The sequence below is a fragment of the Lissotriton helveticus genome, chromosome 1_1 (genome assembly GCF_964261635.1).
Source record: "Lissotriton helveticus chromosome 1_1, aLisHel1.1, whole genome shotgun sequence".
Classification (NCBI taxonomy): Eukaryota; Metazoa; Chordata; class Amphibia; order Caudata; family Salamandridae; genus Lissotriton; species Lissotriton helveticus.
Window position 1 is genome coordinate 618,354,167 of NC_136057.1, and position 16,167 is coordinate 618,370,333.

Here is a 16,167-nt window from a genome sequence, read left to right on the forward strand (position 1 = left end):
ATATGGTATTGTGGACTCAAGGCAAAAGGGATTTTACTATAGCATATGTTCTCTAAGAATGCAAAAAAAAGGTGTAATCTGTTCGGTCCTTTATTTGAGCAAGCCCCTGAATGCGTTGTGATGTGGTTCTACGCAGAGTTTATTTCTCCATCTACCACAAGAGCAACTGTGGCAAAGTTACCAAGGATGAAATTAAAACCAGGAAGGAGTCTTCGCTGGTGTTCTGAACATATACCAAAGCTGATGCTAACAGTGTCCCCTGCCTGTGGTCCAAACAAGCCCCTTAATATGTTGCACTGTTACCCGATCTGTATTTGATGGGGTCCTACACCATGCACATATCTCCAGCCGCCACAAGATGACCCATGGCAAACTCATCTAGGGTGAAGACTAAAACAACAAGGCTTTGCAATGCATTAGGTCTAGCATTTACGTACGTTTTAGCTATTGGCATTGTAAATGACAATGACTTTTATTTATGTTTTTGGTTTTAAAATGTAAATAAAAGGCATTGTCATTTACAATTCCAATAGCTTAAACGTGTGTAAATGGGAGATCTATTGCATTGCAAATGCTTGTTATTTTACCATTTGACATAGCAGGATTGATACTAATTCAAACCCTTAGTACTTCTAAGCTGTTGGTTACATAGTGCATCTAGATAGGGGCACCACATTTCTTTCACAGAGCTATTTTTCAGAAACTTCACAGATTCTTTCTTTCTCAGGTACTCCATGTCGTCCAACCTAGACATTTCTTTCCCTAAAGATCAATTTTCACATTCATTTTTTACAGATGGTGTTTATCTGAGACTTCTAGCAATGATTTTTAAGAAACAATTTATCACACATTTGTATGCAAAATAATTGAATATTGAAATATTTTTCTCATTATGTCATATATGATTTTTACTAATGTGTTTTTTTAGTATTGGTCTTTGAATTATTGTTGTATAGTTTATTTGTGAGTTTTTGATACGTGGAAGTATGTCTGTTGAATGAATGTGGTGAGATTTGTATGGGTGATGTAATTGAGTATCAGTGAGGGTGGCTCTATGGTGCCTAAATGAATGGTATAATTGTTTTCTGTTATGTGTGGACCTTTGGAATGTCTTGTATTATAATATGTATAGATATATGTATATTTACATGGTTGCAATTACAATAAACAATTCATATTTTTGATAAAACTTTGGATGATGACATTGATGATTCTCTGTATGCCTCCTTAACTCTATTGAGGAATATATAGGCATATACACTATGACTCTTTGATGGCCTGGTAAGCACCCTTGCAAATATTGTGAGAGAGATACTCTGCTAACTGAATCCCTCAGGCAGTCTTTTTATGTTGTTTTGCTGATGATAGTGTGGATGTTCAGATGAAGGAAATTTCAAAGATTAGGAGCAAGTGAAAATAAAGTTCTGGCCCCAAACCAAGATTTACGAAATGATATTCAAAGTGCATTGAGGAGGAAGTCACAGCATAAGGGGTGGTATCAGGAGATTGTCGAGGTGAGAAGGCCGGGTAAACATTAATGCACCAGGTATAGGAATTTGAAATATTTATTCTTATGGATGGGAATCCAGTGTACCTGTAATAGAACAGGTTTTGATCATGCAACGCGAGAAGCAGAGGTAATTCGGCTGGGGGAAAGGACCTTTACAATGCAGTCATTACAACGCAATACCTTTACAGCGCGGTTGTTACAATGACCGCGTTGTTAGTATTCGATGTAATGACATCGCAAGTCTTTACAACGAATTCCACTAGGGGGCGTTGAGGTATTGGAAGTACATTTCCTACACCTTCCCTACTGTTGGGCAAAGTGGAGTAGGAATAGTAAATAATACTATTCCTAAGTCCAGCGCGACCCCTAGTGGTATTAGGTTGATTGCAGATATGGTCATAAGTGTAGCAAATTCGACATTTCTGTACGAACACTCCAAAGAGTTTGCTTTTTCTTGGCCCAATTTTTTGCTGGTAATTGGGGAGGTTGTGCACTCTGACAGTTCTATTCAGCACCTCAGTGTGTGTGCTTTGGCTTTAAAATGATAGTAATAAAATCTATTTCACCTCATTTGTCTATTCAACTGTCTTGCAAGGCCATTGTCAACAGCACAGAAAAGGCCCCTGTGGTGTAGAAGCTAAATGTCATATTTGGGTTGCAGTGTGACTTTACATCACCCACGAATGTGACAAAATATATATCTGCCAAAAGTAGCTATATATTTTGTCATGTGTTTATCTATATCATATCGGCTGATCCGGAACTGAATGACAGCACAAGAAAACAATTCCTGCAGTTGGCTGACATTTTGCATACTCTTTAAACAGCATCTCTGCGCTTATCCAAAATCATATTCCAGCAAGCAAACTATGAAGCCTGACCCTCCACCCCTCTCTGTCTACTTATCACTTTTCTTCTTCTTTTCTGAAACTTGACAAAACAACTAAAGCTGTCTATTTGTGCCAAAGCAAAAGAGCAAACCCAACAGTAGTCGTCAATATCTAGTTTAGCCCTTCAGAGCTAGGTGTTTTCAACCAGTGCTAAGCTCTTTTTGTTACATTTGGAGCAGATCACATTTGTCTCCGTAACATTTTTCCCACAAATATTATTCATGCCAGAGTTGCATTTTTTTAATGTTTGGCCTTTGAGGCTGCTTGAGCTGTCTCGCAGGACTATTGTTTTTTGCAAAAATATTCATACATGATCAACATATACAGATGGGTCTTTGGTCATTGGTTTTTGGTGTTCATCTATTAATATGTTAAACTGTCATTCACATTTTGTGTTAGTCATGCGTACAGTATGAGGCAGAGGGTCAGTTCCCTTCAGTCATTGGCTCTCTTTGATTTGAGTGACATAATTTTGCTAGTACAAATCCACTTAAGAACTAGGGGGCCCTTAGGAAGACGGGCTGAGGCACAACCGCGGTGCTGGCGGAAAATGACCTTTTCCGCACTCCAGCAGCGATCCTCCCGCCCACCACATTATAATGGGCAAACATAGCCCAATTTCCGTCTGCCGCGGAGCACCATGAACTGCCAGAAATATGCACCAGCCACCGTGGTGGTGTAGTGTGTTTATCTGGGGACCTGTATCGATACTCCTATTTCTGACCCTTGCCCAGTTATAAATCACTAATATCCATACAACGGCACAGAAACCCGTTTCATAAATTAGTCATAGCGCATGCTGTCACATTAAGCAAGCACTATTCCTCCAGCCCCCTAGAAAGCACACCGAGTTCTTAAACAAATCCAAGCCTCGAGCAAACCTGGGAAATCCCCGCCTGCCATGTTTGGATTTAGTCCAAGAACTCCTGTAAAGCACTGCAAGAACGCTCAGTTATTAGTGACATCCTTATTGACGTCTTATGTCCATCCTTACGTCAAACCCAGCACCTCTCAGGTATAAATATACCAACGCTGTCCTAAGCAGACACACTGTGGTGATGAACCTGGAGCAGTGACTACTTGCCGGAGAGCCCAGCTGATGCGAGATCCCACGGACGCTGCCCCTCCCCTTTTGACGCGCTGAGGAAGACGCTGTCTTTTCTCTTGCCGAGAAATCCAGCCTCCAGCGTTTCCAGCCCACCTTGGCGGGTGACTGGGATACCGAGTCCTGAGAAAGAGATACCAGACCTCCAGCCTTCTAAATCCCACGTACTGAACTGACTAAACCCTTATAGAGAATTCATGAGTCAGATTCTTGGCAAAACAAACTTAACTTAAACTGCTACTTACTTACTCCCTCCCATGTATTAGGCTTAGGTCAGGTACACCGGGGTAGGCGTAGTTAGAAGCACCAGTTGAGTACGATTAGTCAATATATATATATGTATGTATATCTTTTATCCATTTTAAAGTATCATATGGCTAAGTAACCATATCAATGCTTTTACAGTATTATTTTATACTCCTGCTTTTACTATATGCATTCTACTTAACCCTAAGTATTGCAATTGTAGTGATTCATTTCTCTTGTATGAGAACAGAGACTGATCAATAAATAACACCTTTTATTGAACACGCCCGTCTCTTCTTTTCTCTACAAATCTGGTGAAACTAAGTATGCACGTATTGACTGAGTAAAATAGCTGTCTTTTGTTTTCACACGACTCTAGAGATATACTCTTGATCAGGGAGAGCAAAGTTGTCATGTTCTATGGTTGTCAGAAACTAAATCCCTTCTTGTCTAACCAGGGAGGTTAAACTCCTCCTCGCTTATTCGAGAAAGTTTCTAGTGAACTCTGAGCTAGCTGGCACATAAAACTTAAGTCTAATATCGTCAGTAAAAGACCTAGTTAACCTCAGTCCTACGTCTACACTACTGAAGATATTATTCCAATGCGCAGAGCCTATTGGGAATATAGGAACTACACTACAGTGGAGGGAGCCAATAGAGACTCACCGCCGTGCGGAATAACGCCCCGTCCGCCGTACAAATCATGATCCCCCAAACAGCCCATCACACCGTAGCAGAGACTCCACCCACCCGGAGACGGTGGAAGCACGACAGCGGAGGGTCAAACCAGACTCCCGGTCCCCTCCACTTGGTCCTGACCACAATGGAAACAGCTCTTCAAGCCATTCCACTGCTGTACCTCATCCACTACCAGCAAATAATGCTCCTTCGCGGACAACGCCGCAGGTATGCAAATATACAACTCCGCACACAACCACAACATACAACTCCTTTGCTGACAGATGATTCCTTTCCACATCAGACACTCTGGTGGGGACAGGAACATATCTCACAGTGTACCCACACATGTCCTACCTGCCAGAAAATCACCCCTCCACATCCGGGTCACCCACCAATGGCGAAATCACAGCAATGTCCCAGTCACGTCACCACAGCAGTGAAGACACAGGAAAACCTGCACACAATGTAGTAGGCAGGGCCGGCGCCAGGCATAGGCAGTCCGCAAAGATTCACAGGGCTCCACCTCCACCCTTCCCACACTATGCTTCCCACACCCATTTGGGAGCATGCTGTGTGCTCCTCCTGTGCCCCCCCCCTGCACAATCAATCTGCCAGGTGTAGCCAGACCTTGCACCTCACCCACCAAAGGACAGGGAAGCCTGACTTGGAAGGTGGGGGTGAAGAGGAACACCCAACACACAAGTTCAGGGACTGGACAACCCTCCTCCTCACACCTGCCTCCTACTCATGTGAAGCAAATTGAGTATGAAAACAAAATGAAGACTCACACTGCCTATAAACATCCACTGAACTGTACATACTGCCTGTCAAGTCACACATAAACCCCCAACACTGACACCCAGACACATATTCATACCAAAGCCCAGCAGCAATGGAGGACAATGAATGGGCCAGCCAAAAGTGAAGTGGACAGTGCTGGAAAACCATGGATCTAGCCACATAGCATCTGTACATCACATGCAAGAGAAGGAACATAGCACACCACCCTTAGGCCATCAAATCAGATATGGGTGGCACAGTGAGTGAAATTAAACCAAAGTGACCTCTGTGCAACAACTCAGGGATACATCAAGGCAAGCCATGCATAGACAGAGGAATGATAGGAAGTGTCTGAAGTCATACAGTGACCAGCCACACATCTGGCTCAACTTACTTGACATAAGTATGTCATCAGTATAACACACATGGACCATTCTCACACTCCTGGACTGTCAAACACTAGTAGGACCTTCTCACATACCCATCCTCTACCCTCAGAGGAACACTCGTCTACAGACCACCCGGACCCCGACCACAGTTCAGCGACTCCATCGCCAACCTCATCAGCACGCACGCTCTCGCCTCCACGAACTACATCCTCCTCGGGGACCTGAACTTCCACCTCGAGAACAACAACGACGCCAACTCCACCGCCCCGACCGACATCCTCGGACTCAAACAACTCGTGACGATACCCACCCATGCTGCTGGACACACACTGGACCCCATCTTATTCCAACCCCAGCTCCAACACCAACGACATTCCACCATCACAAGACCTGTGCAACTCACTGGCCACCTTCTTTCACCGCAAGATCACCGACATCCACGACAGCTTCGACACCGCCACCCCTACATCCACTGCCGAGACCTTCCCACCTGCGACCGCCACCCACACCAGTCGCCTGACCGCTTGGTCCAACGTCAGCAATGAAAACACCATCAAGACCATGAACTCCATCCACTCCGGATCCCCATCTGACCCATGCCCTCACCACGTTTTCAACAAAGCCAGCACAGCCATCGCACCCGATCTCCGAAAAACAATCAACATATCATTCAAGACAGCAACCTTCCCAGAGAGCTGGAAGCATGCCGAGATCAACGCCCTACTGAAGAAACCCAAGGCGGACACCAAGGACCTCAAGAACTTCCGACTCATCTCCCTGCTCCCTTTCCCGGCGAAGGTCACGGAGAAGATCGTCAACAGACAGCTGACCCGCTACCTCGAAGACAACAACATCCTGGACCCATCCCAGTCCGGCTTCCGCAGCACCCACAGCACTGAGACCGCCCGCATTGCCGCCACCGACGACATCAGGATCCTTATGGATAAAGGAGAAACAGCCGCCCTCATCCTTCTGGACCTATCAGCAGCCTTCGACAAGGTCTGCCACCGTACCCTAACAGCACACCTCCATGACGCCGGAATCTGAGAGAAGGCCCTGGCCTGGACCACATCCTTCATCTCCGGCAGAACCAAGAGCGTCTGCCTCCCACCCTTCCGCTCCAAGACCACCGAGATCATCTGCGGCGTTCCACAAGGATCATCCCTCAGCCCAACGCTGTTCAATATCTACATGGCACCACTCGCCCATGTCGCACGACAACATAGCCTCAACATCATCTCCTACGCCGAGGACACCCAGCTGATCATGTCCCTCACCAAAGACCCCCACACCGCCAAAGCCAACCTCCACAGAGGAATGAAGGCCGTTGCCGAATGGATGAAGGACAGCAGGCTGAAGCTGAATTCTGACAAGACGGGGGTTTTCATCCTCGGCCCCACCCCCTCAGCCTTGGACGACTCCTGGTGGCCAACATCGCTAGGAACAGCCCCAGAACCCAACGACCAAGCAAGCAACCTGGGGGACATCCTCAACTCCGCCCTCTCCATGACCAAGCAGGTCAACGCCGTCTCCGCTTCCTGCTTCAACATCATCCGAATGCTCCGCAGGATCTTCAAATGGATCCCCTCCAACACGAGAAAAACAGTCACCCAGGCCCTCATCACCAGCAGACTGGACTACGGGAACGCCGTCTACGCAGGAACAACAACCAAGCTCCTGAGACAGCTGCAACGCATCCAGAAGGCCTCGGCACGACTGATCCTCAACGTCCCCCGACGCAGCCACATCACACCACACCTGAGAGGCCTGCATTGGCTCCCCGTCAACAACAGGATCACCTTCAAGCTCCTCATCCACGCACACAAGGCCCTACACAACGCTGGACCAGAATACCTCAATGACCGACTCAGCTTCTACACGCCCACCCGCAGCCTCCGCTCTACCAACCTCGCCCTCGCCACAGTCCCACGCATCCGGAAAACCACCGTCGGCGGCAGATCCTTCTCCCACCTCACCGCCAAGACCTGGAACACCCTCCCTACCAGCCTACGACAGACCCAGGACCTACTGGCCTTCAGAAGACTTCCCAAGTCCTGGCTTTTCGTGCAGTAGCAGCCCCCCCCACCTCCCCCCAGCACCTTGAGACCCTCACGGGTATGTAGCGTGCTTTACAAATGAATGATTGATTGATTGAACTACTCACACACAACAGCATGCAAATAGAACATCACACACAAAGAGTAGCTGTCAGTAGAAAGAGCCAACACAGGCCAAACACTGTAACAATCCACAACAAAAACACAACAGATGCACAGACCAATCCATCACATTGCAAACTCACCTGGACATCAGGGGGATGCACAACAAGCAAGTACAAGGCAACATACACTAACAATACTGCATGCACACCAAGCAGTGTGTGTACACCAACCAAATCTGTAGCACACACATCTGAGTGCCACATCATGAACTCCCACAACACAAATCATCACAGCACACAGAGAACATCAGAATCAGGAAGGGTAGCAGTACCTCAGCAAACACACATCCAGTTTACCCATCACCCACAGATGCACAACTCGGGGACACCCAGGTGCAAACAACATGAGCAGAGGACTGTGCTGCTCAAACAAATGCACTGCACATTAGCAACAATGACAGCAAACCAGTAGAAGAAAATAACACATAACTAATAGGGAAACTGTCCTGAGTGGCAGATTGGTCCTGTACACAGTCCAGCATAACAAAGCATAGTGTAACAAAGGAAGTGGTGGGGAGGCTCACACACTGGCAAGCCATGAGGTGGAAGACATGAGATTGAAGCGGTGTGTACATCCGTAGTGGGCAGTTGAGGAGTGTACTGTACACAAACACATAGAGGAGTCACACACAATGTGTAGGCATCAGAAGCACCTATAGGGGATGGCATGACTCCACATACCACATATCATACTAGAGCCAAAAATGGGTCAAGTGACAGCAATGCATGAGAAACCACACAAATAATGTAAGTGTGGCTGAGCAGGCCTGCACAGTGAGCATAAACAGTAACAAGACACATGGCTGATCAACAAAACACAACACAACTGCCATTTTAACAGTGACGGAAGAAACTAGAGCTGTGCTGGACTGGGGAGGAAAAGCAGCCATTATATTACTCGATCTCAGCGCCGCGTTCGACACGGTTAACCATGCCACTTTATTACATCGTCTAAAAGGCATGGGCGTGTCGGGCGCGGCACTGGAATGGCTGTCCTCCTTCCTGGATGAGCGATTCTTCCAGGTGTTTGAGGACGAGGTAGTCTCCCACAAGCATCCTCTTAGCTGTGGGGTTCCTCAGGGCTCCTCCCTGAGCCCCACACTTTTTAATGTCTATATGCAACCTCTAGCAGAGATAGTCCATCCCTTCGGGGTGCGTATTGTCACCTTCGCAGACGATACCCAATTGGTGGTCTCTCTTGACCACTCGGAGGGATCGTCCATCACCCTGGGCCCCTGACTGGAGGCTGTTGCTAAGTGGATGCAACTCTCCTGTCTCAAACTTAACGGCGAGAAGACGGAGATTATGCTACTCGGCAACCCTCCTCTGACTCCTCTGGCTTCCATCTGGCCCACATGTCTCGGCGTTCCTCCCCCCCCTAAACATCAGATAAAGAGCCTTGGTATTTGGCTTGATAAAGCGCTAGACTTTTCGGTCCAAGCCACCAAAACAGCCTCCACATGTGTAGGGCTAATGAAAATGCTCCGCAAAGTGCTCCCTCTGCTTCCTTTCCAGGCGAGGAGAGTCATGGTTCAGGCCCTGATACTCTCCCGCCTAGATTATGGAAATGCTTTATATCTAGGAGCCCCGGCAGCAGTGACCTACAAGCTTCAAGTCACGCAAAACTGTGCCGCCCGATTACTGTTCAACATCCCCCGTTGGCAGTCAGCCAAGAAAGCCCTAAAAGACCTTCATTGGCTTCCAGTGGCTGCTAGAGCACAGTTTAAGGCCATGTGCATTGTGCACAAATCCTTCCACCGAACAGGCCCTGCCATCTTGTTTCCCTTAGTTGTGCCCTACGCCCCCTCCAGAGCCTTACGTTCTGGGTCACTGCATCTAGCGACCACAACTAAAATCAACAAAGCCCAGTGGGGCGGTCATTCCTTCTCTCACACGGCCGTGAGGCTTTGGAACTCTCTTCCCTTGGCTCTTAGAGAGAACACCAACCGGATGGCATTCAGGAAAGCGCTGAAAACTCATCTGTATGCAAAAGCGTGTTAATCCTTCCGGTAGCTCGCCACAGTAATCAGTCTAAAGTGCTGCAAGGCCTCCGGGTAGTTTGAGCGCTATACACATATAATTTTTCATTTCATTTCATTTCACAGACTTGGCAGTCACACACTCTGCATACTCACAACTGGCAGCAACAACAAGTAGGTGTTCCCCAGGAGTGCAAGGACACACCAACACACTGCACAGTGCCCAACCTACGACTCCTACTTGTGCCCACAATTTGAAGCACATGGCTGACAATTGAAACAAACAGGCACTCATTACCTGGGCCATACATGTGTGCAGTTGCCATTACAGGAGCACACACACATCAACACTACTGACAATGTCAGCCCATTCACACTGCATGACTACTCAAGTGCAGACATTTAAATGTGCCTGTGACTAGGAAGACAGGCCATAACAAGATGTCCACATATCAACACTGCTGTCCACACATCAAGAAATATCACCCAGATATAAGGGACCCAGGCCACCATGAAAGTATTCCTGTGGATAGAAGTCGCCTCTGTTGTGGTATAGCATCATAACATGACGTGTACAATTTAGCAAACATGACCATATGATGAGAAGGACAACAGTAGATCATCAAACACAACCATCATTGCACCCTCAAGCCTCAGAGTCAACAAGAACTAAAGTGCCTTTCACCTCTGGCAAACTCTGAAAAAGTAAAACAAGCAATTGGCAATGTTAAAGTGGCATACACAGCATTTGTCACACGCAACTATACCCATACAAAAAACATTTTATTTAGCATGGACATTGACAAAGCAGACAACAGGACTAACTGTCTTTATTACATGTAACCCAGATAGGCATCAAAAGGAGAAAACAGCAAGGCCATTAGCCAGTTCATAGTTCAAAGTATGTACATGTGCGCATGAGAACCTGCACAGGAAATGGGCATCCAAAGTGAGAAACAAGGCCATTAGCCAGTCCATAGTTCAAAGTATGTACATGTGCACATGAGAAACTGCACAGGGAATGGGCATCCAAAGTGACAAACCGCAAGTCCAATGGCCAGCACATATTCAAATGAAGTACATGTGTGTATAAGAAACTGCATAGGGAATGGGCATCCAAAGTGAGAAACAGCAAGGCCATTAGCCAGACCATAGTTCAAAGTATGTACATGTGTGCATGAGAACCTGCGCAGGGAATGGGCATCCAAAGTGAGAAACAACAAGGCCATTAGCAAGTCCATTGTTCAAAGTATGTACATGTGTGCATGAGAACCTGCGGAGGAAATGGGCATCCAAAGTGAGAAACAGCAAGGTCATTGACCAGTACAAATTCAAATGAAGTACATCTGTGCATAAGAAACTGCATAGGGAATGTGCATCCAAATTGAGAAACAGCACGGCCATTAGCCAGACCATAGTTCAAAGTATGTACATGTGTGCATGAGAACCTGCACAGACACCATACACTGCCATAGGAATAACCACAGCTCGGGGAATACAAATGGGAAGTCCAGGCACCGCTGTGGGAGGGATAGGTTTGGAGGGAGACCTTGCCTCAGACTTGGCTGTCAGCCGAACTGGGAGGTGGCTGATTGTCGGGGCCAGTTGGGGGACTGGACCTGGGAGAGAGAGAGGACCAGCTGAGGTAGAGGCATCAGTGGCTTTGGGAGCCGGATGGCTGCTTGACCGGGTGGTGTGGTGGCACGGGGAGATGGAGACATTCTGCCGTGAGACACAGTGTGTGAGGGTGGATGTGGAGGGCTGCCTCTCCACTTCTTGGGGATTCAATTGGTAAGAATTGTCTTGGTAGGAGAGGGAAGTGGGGCAGGCACAACAGGCACACTCTCCACCAAAGGTGCATCAGGTGCAGGTGGTGGCCCTCCCTGTGGGGAAATGCTGGATCTGGTGGTACTCTTGGCCTGGCCTTGCCTTTTCCCATGCCCTCCTGTCCCAGCTTCACAGGGATGTGGGTGGGAGTTGATGTTGTGGGTGAATCTGCCTTAGAGAGCGGTTTCTGCGGACTCTTTGCAGGCACCATCTTCACAGCAGGCACAGACACTGATTTAGATGCAGGTGAGCCTGAGGCCTGCTTCTTGGCCTGATGCTCCTGATTGTCAGCGGAAGGGCTTTTGCCTTTGCGCTCCTGTGTGCCTGTTTTTTTGGGTGGATGGTGTCGGCTCTCTGGCCCGCTTGGAGTACTGCTGTTGTGTGCTGCGTGTTGAGTACCTGGAGCCTGAGTGCTGTTGTGTGTGGTCACTCTTGTCAGATGTTGCCACTGGCAGGGTGGTTGCCGAAAGGACTGGAGCAGGACTCTGAGCCTGTGACAGCTGAATTGCTGCCTTCACTGAGGAGGACAAAGACTGGACAATTCTGTGTCGCCCACCGACGTCAGAATGAATACCCTCCATGAAGGCAACTGCCTGTGCCACATCACCGGTGTCCGTCCCCTGTCCTTCTGTGCCCTCGGTAGATGCTGCAATAGTCAGAGATGTAGGTTCAGTTTAGTGCCATACTCACAAACATAATATGCAAGCATAGCACAAAACTAGATTATGGTACCCCCGTGTTGCACATCATCTGTGCAGTCTGCACGTGCAACCTTCATGCAAAAATCAGAAGATGCATGGTAGCATGCATACTTGGCATAAATGACCCATGTAATGTTCACACAGCCAAATACCTTGCCTGTGCCTCCATGAAACCTGACATACAGATTCATATAAGTATACCTACGTACCTGTAGGTGAGAAAGATGTACATCTCAAAATGTTGTCAGAGTCACAGATGGAGTCACTTTAAGGGGACAACATAGATACTGACTCCAAAATTTCCTTTTACAATGGCCATGAGCTGCAGATGTTCACCATGTTGTGTTTTGAAGCACAAGGACCGTTGCAAATTGGTGTCAGATGTGTAGTTCTCACAATTTCCAAGTCAGGCACTGCACACATTTACGAAAGCACACTAAGATGAGCTACACTTCTGTTCACTGTCCGGGGATGTCCACGACTCCCCTAATGCAACGATGCCATAAGGCCACATCTCAGCATGCAATGTCAATGGCCATTACATTAACGACATGAGAAAGTACATGTAGCGTAAATACACGACAGCTGCACTCAACACTGAGGCCACTTAGAAGCCATTGCATCACAGTAAAAACATCACCGAGCTCTGCACTGACTCAGGGTTGGGATACATGCAGTCACTCACACCCAATCAGAAAAAAACACAATGCCTCGGGACCGATAGATATACTGAACAGTAAGATGAAGAGAAAATTAATTTAACCTCTTCCTATCAAAATAAATCTCCCCAATAAATCTCATCTATTTCCAATATCTGCAGTCAATGAACAAACAATATACGTACACCTATTTTCAATTCAGATTGATCTGGGTTTATAATGTGTGAGGTGCATCCTAATATATAATAAGGGCTAAGAGAGCAAGAAAGTTCTTTACACTTGTGTTTGTGTTATATGTATACATGTAAATAAGTTTATATATATGTTGTATCAATGTATGTGTGTGTATATTGATTTTGAAAATATGATGTTTTGTTTATAATGAAATACAATACAGATCAATCTGAATTGAAAATAGGTGTACTTATAGTGTTTGTTCATTGACGGCAGATATTGGAAATAGATGAGATTTATTGAGGAGATTTATTTTGATATGAAGAGTTTCTCTTCATCTTACTGTTCAGTATATCTATTGATCCCGAGGCATTGTGTTTTTTTCTGATTGTATACTATTACCCAGATGCCTAAGGGTTGATTGGGTTACCCCCTGTGTTTAATAGGTCACTCACAAGCAATAGCACCCTTTGCAGAAGACTCACCCCCACCTTGCTGCTGATGGGCCATCAAATGTCCATCCAGCTCTGGCTGTGTCACTGCCAAGATGCAGGCCATTAGTGGTGTCATGCTCCTGCGAGCCAACCTGCCAGTTTTAGGGAGCAGCCCTAGCATCATCTTTGCCACGTTTTTGCTCAGCCGGCAGATGTCATCCTACCTCTTGTGATAGTGTGTGTGCCGTCAATTGGAGACACCCAGAGCCTGCACCTTGCATGCAATGGCCCTTCACAAGGCCTTACGCTGGTGGACTTTAAGCTGCAGGCATGGGAGACAAGAGGAGGAAATTTCAGTGACACTGGGTTATGTGCCACTCTGTCTCAGTACAGGAGCATGCACAAACTTAGCACAGCTATTTAGATATGCTTAGCAGAGGCCATACAGCCTCTGCTGTATGGCCTCTAGTACATTAGCATCAGATAATCGTATATGAATGCATGCAGGTATGAGGATGGACACAGTACCTGGCCATCTCATACAAATGCAGAATGCCAGCACAGAAAGCAATGTGATGAAGGCCCACCTCTATGATGCAGTTTGTGAGGGAGCAAGATATACATTACATTGGAAATGATGTGTCGGGGCAGACTCACTGCGTCCAACACTACACACCCATCAATGTCCTTGGCCTGTGAAGGGCCCACTGTATCATGGAGGTCACATTTAGGGACATGATCTTACATTCTCACACCCTTCTCACAAGGTCTGTCTTGTGCTATCCACAGACCCAAGATAGCTCATTGATGAATAGGGTGGCAGACAACACATATGTTTGACTCTGTCCATTCAGTGATGGTTCCCTGTCAGATTGGGCAGTAACTGTGCAGGACAGAGGGGCTCACACTGAGATTAAATGTGTGCCATCAGAACAGTCACATGCATGTACAATATGAGAGGGCAAACGGTGCCAACACAAGCGAGTTAGTACATATAATGAAAAGAATGGAAGGCCGATGTTTCAGAAGTACAACAATCCGATGTGTCATTGGTGAATTTCCACCAAGAGTGTCACCCTCAGGCATTTCACTCTTGTGCATAATGCTTACATATCCATGGTGGCAATACAAAGTCAAACACACTTCCAACAGTACCCTCTGGACGAAAAGTCATTGTAATGTCACAAATGAGCATGTGAAACCTCATGTACTCGGGCATCCATTAGCACAGGCAATGTCTGGTTTGTCTTCCACTTTCCAAACCAGGAGTGTCACTGTATGGCTGCAAAAACACTGCATGTCCCTCCCATCCTGAAATACAGCCCGGGATCTAAAAAAATTAGGCTACAAACCACATTTACCCGAAGTCAGTATGTTAGGCAGTGTATCACACAAACCCACACTCTCAGTCACATACTGCAGCAGATCAACTTCATGTGTGCACTCTCTGCACTCCCCTACTTGCACCCTGAAACACTTACCATCACATCAGGAGCACCATATAGCCTCCCATACTGTGAGAGCACCTCATCCACCAGGACCTCCAGCTCCTCTGTGGTGATGTTCTCAGTTCTCACCATCACTGGGTCCATGAGACAGGAACAGCAGCAGTTGGTGGTAAAGAGTGTCAGTCAGCAGTGTCTGGATGCAAAGGAAATGTGTGGCTCTCTCCCAGACATATATAGCCCCCCTTGGGTTGGTTCAGTGGGACTCAGCTGCTGCAATTGGTGTTCCAGGTCAGCTTTTATCAAATGTGACCAATGACCGGCCCGCGGTAGCGGGCACGCTTACCGTGATTTTCAAATGTGTATTTCACTACGGTGATTGTGGTTCCCATTGGCTGTGAGGGCATGGGCATTGGCGGTGTCACACCACAGGAGCCAGGCAGTCGCTACCGCAATCATGCATCTTTGAATTGCATCCAATGACCGGCCCCGCGGTAGCTGTGCACGCCTACTGCGATTTTCAAATGTGCATTTCTCTACCGCGATTGTAGTTCCCATTGGATGTAGGGGCATGGGCATTGGCAGTCACACACCGCAGGGGCCTGACGGTCACCAATGCGATTTGGCAGCTTAACATTGGTGCCAATGACCGGGCCGGCGGTAGCGGTGCACGCCTACCGCGATTTTCAAATGTGTATATCACTACCGTTATTGTGGTTCCCATTGGAGAAGTGTGGCTCAGTGGTTAGAGGCGGCAGACCCGGAAGCTGAGATCGGCCGTGGACCAGGGTTCGATTCCCCGCCTCGGCGGGTCTCGGGCTCTAAAATTCCACTGACTCGATAATTCTCGCTCCGGTGCCTACTCGACTCACGGGGTCACACTCTGCGACTCTGGGCAATAGCTTGCTTAATCTCCACTACGGCCCCTCGCGGCGGGATGCCTGGCTTTCACCTTGTGGATACCCTGCCGGGGTATCTCACAGGGGAATACCAGGATGGGTTCCCTAAGCAAGCGCTTAGATACTGTGTCGGTGATTTGCGCTATATAAATACATGTACATTTACATTTACATTGGTTGAATGGGCATTGGCGGTGACACACCGCAGGGGCCAAGCGGTCACTAGA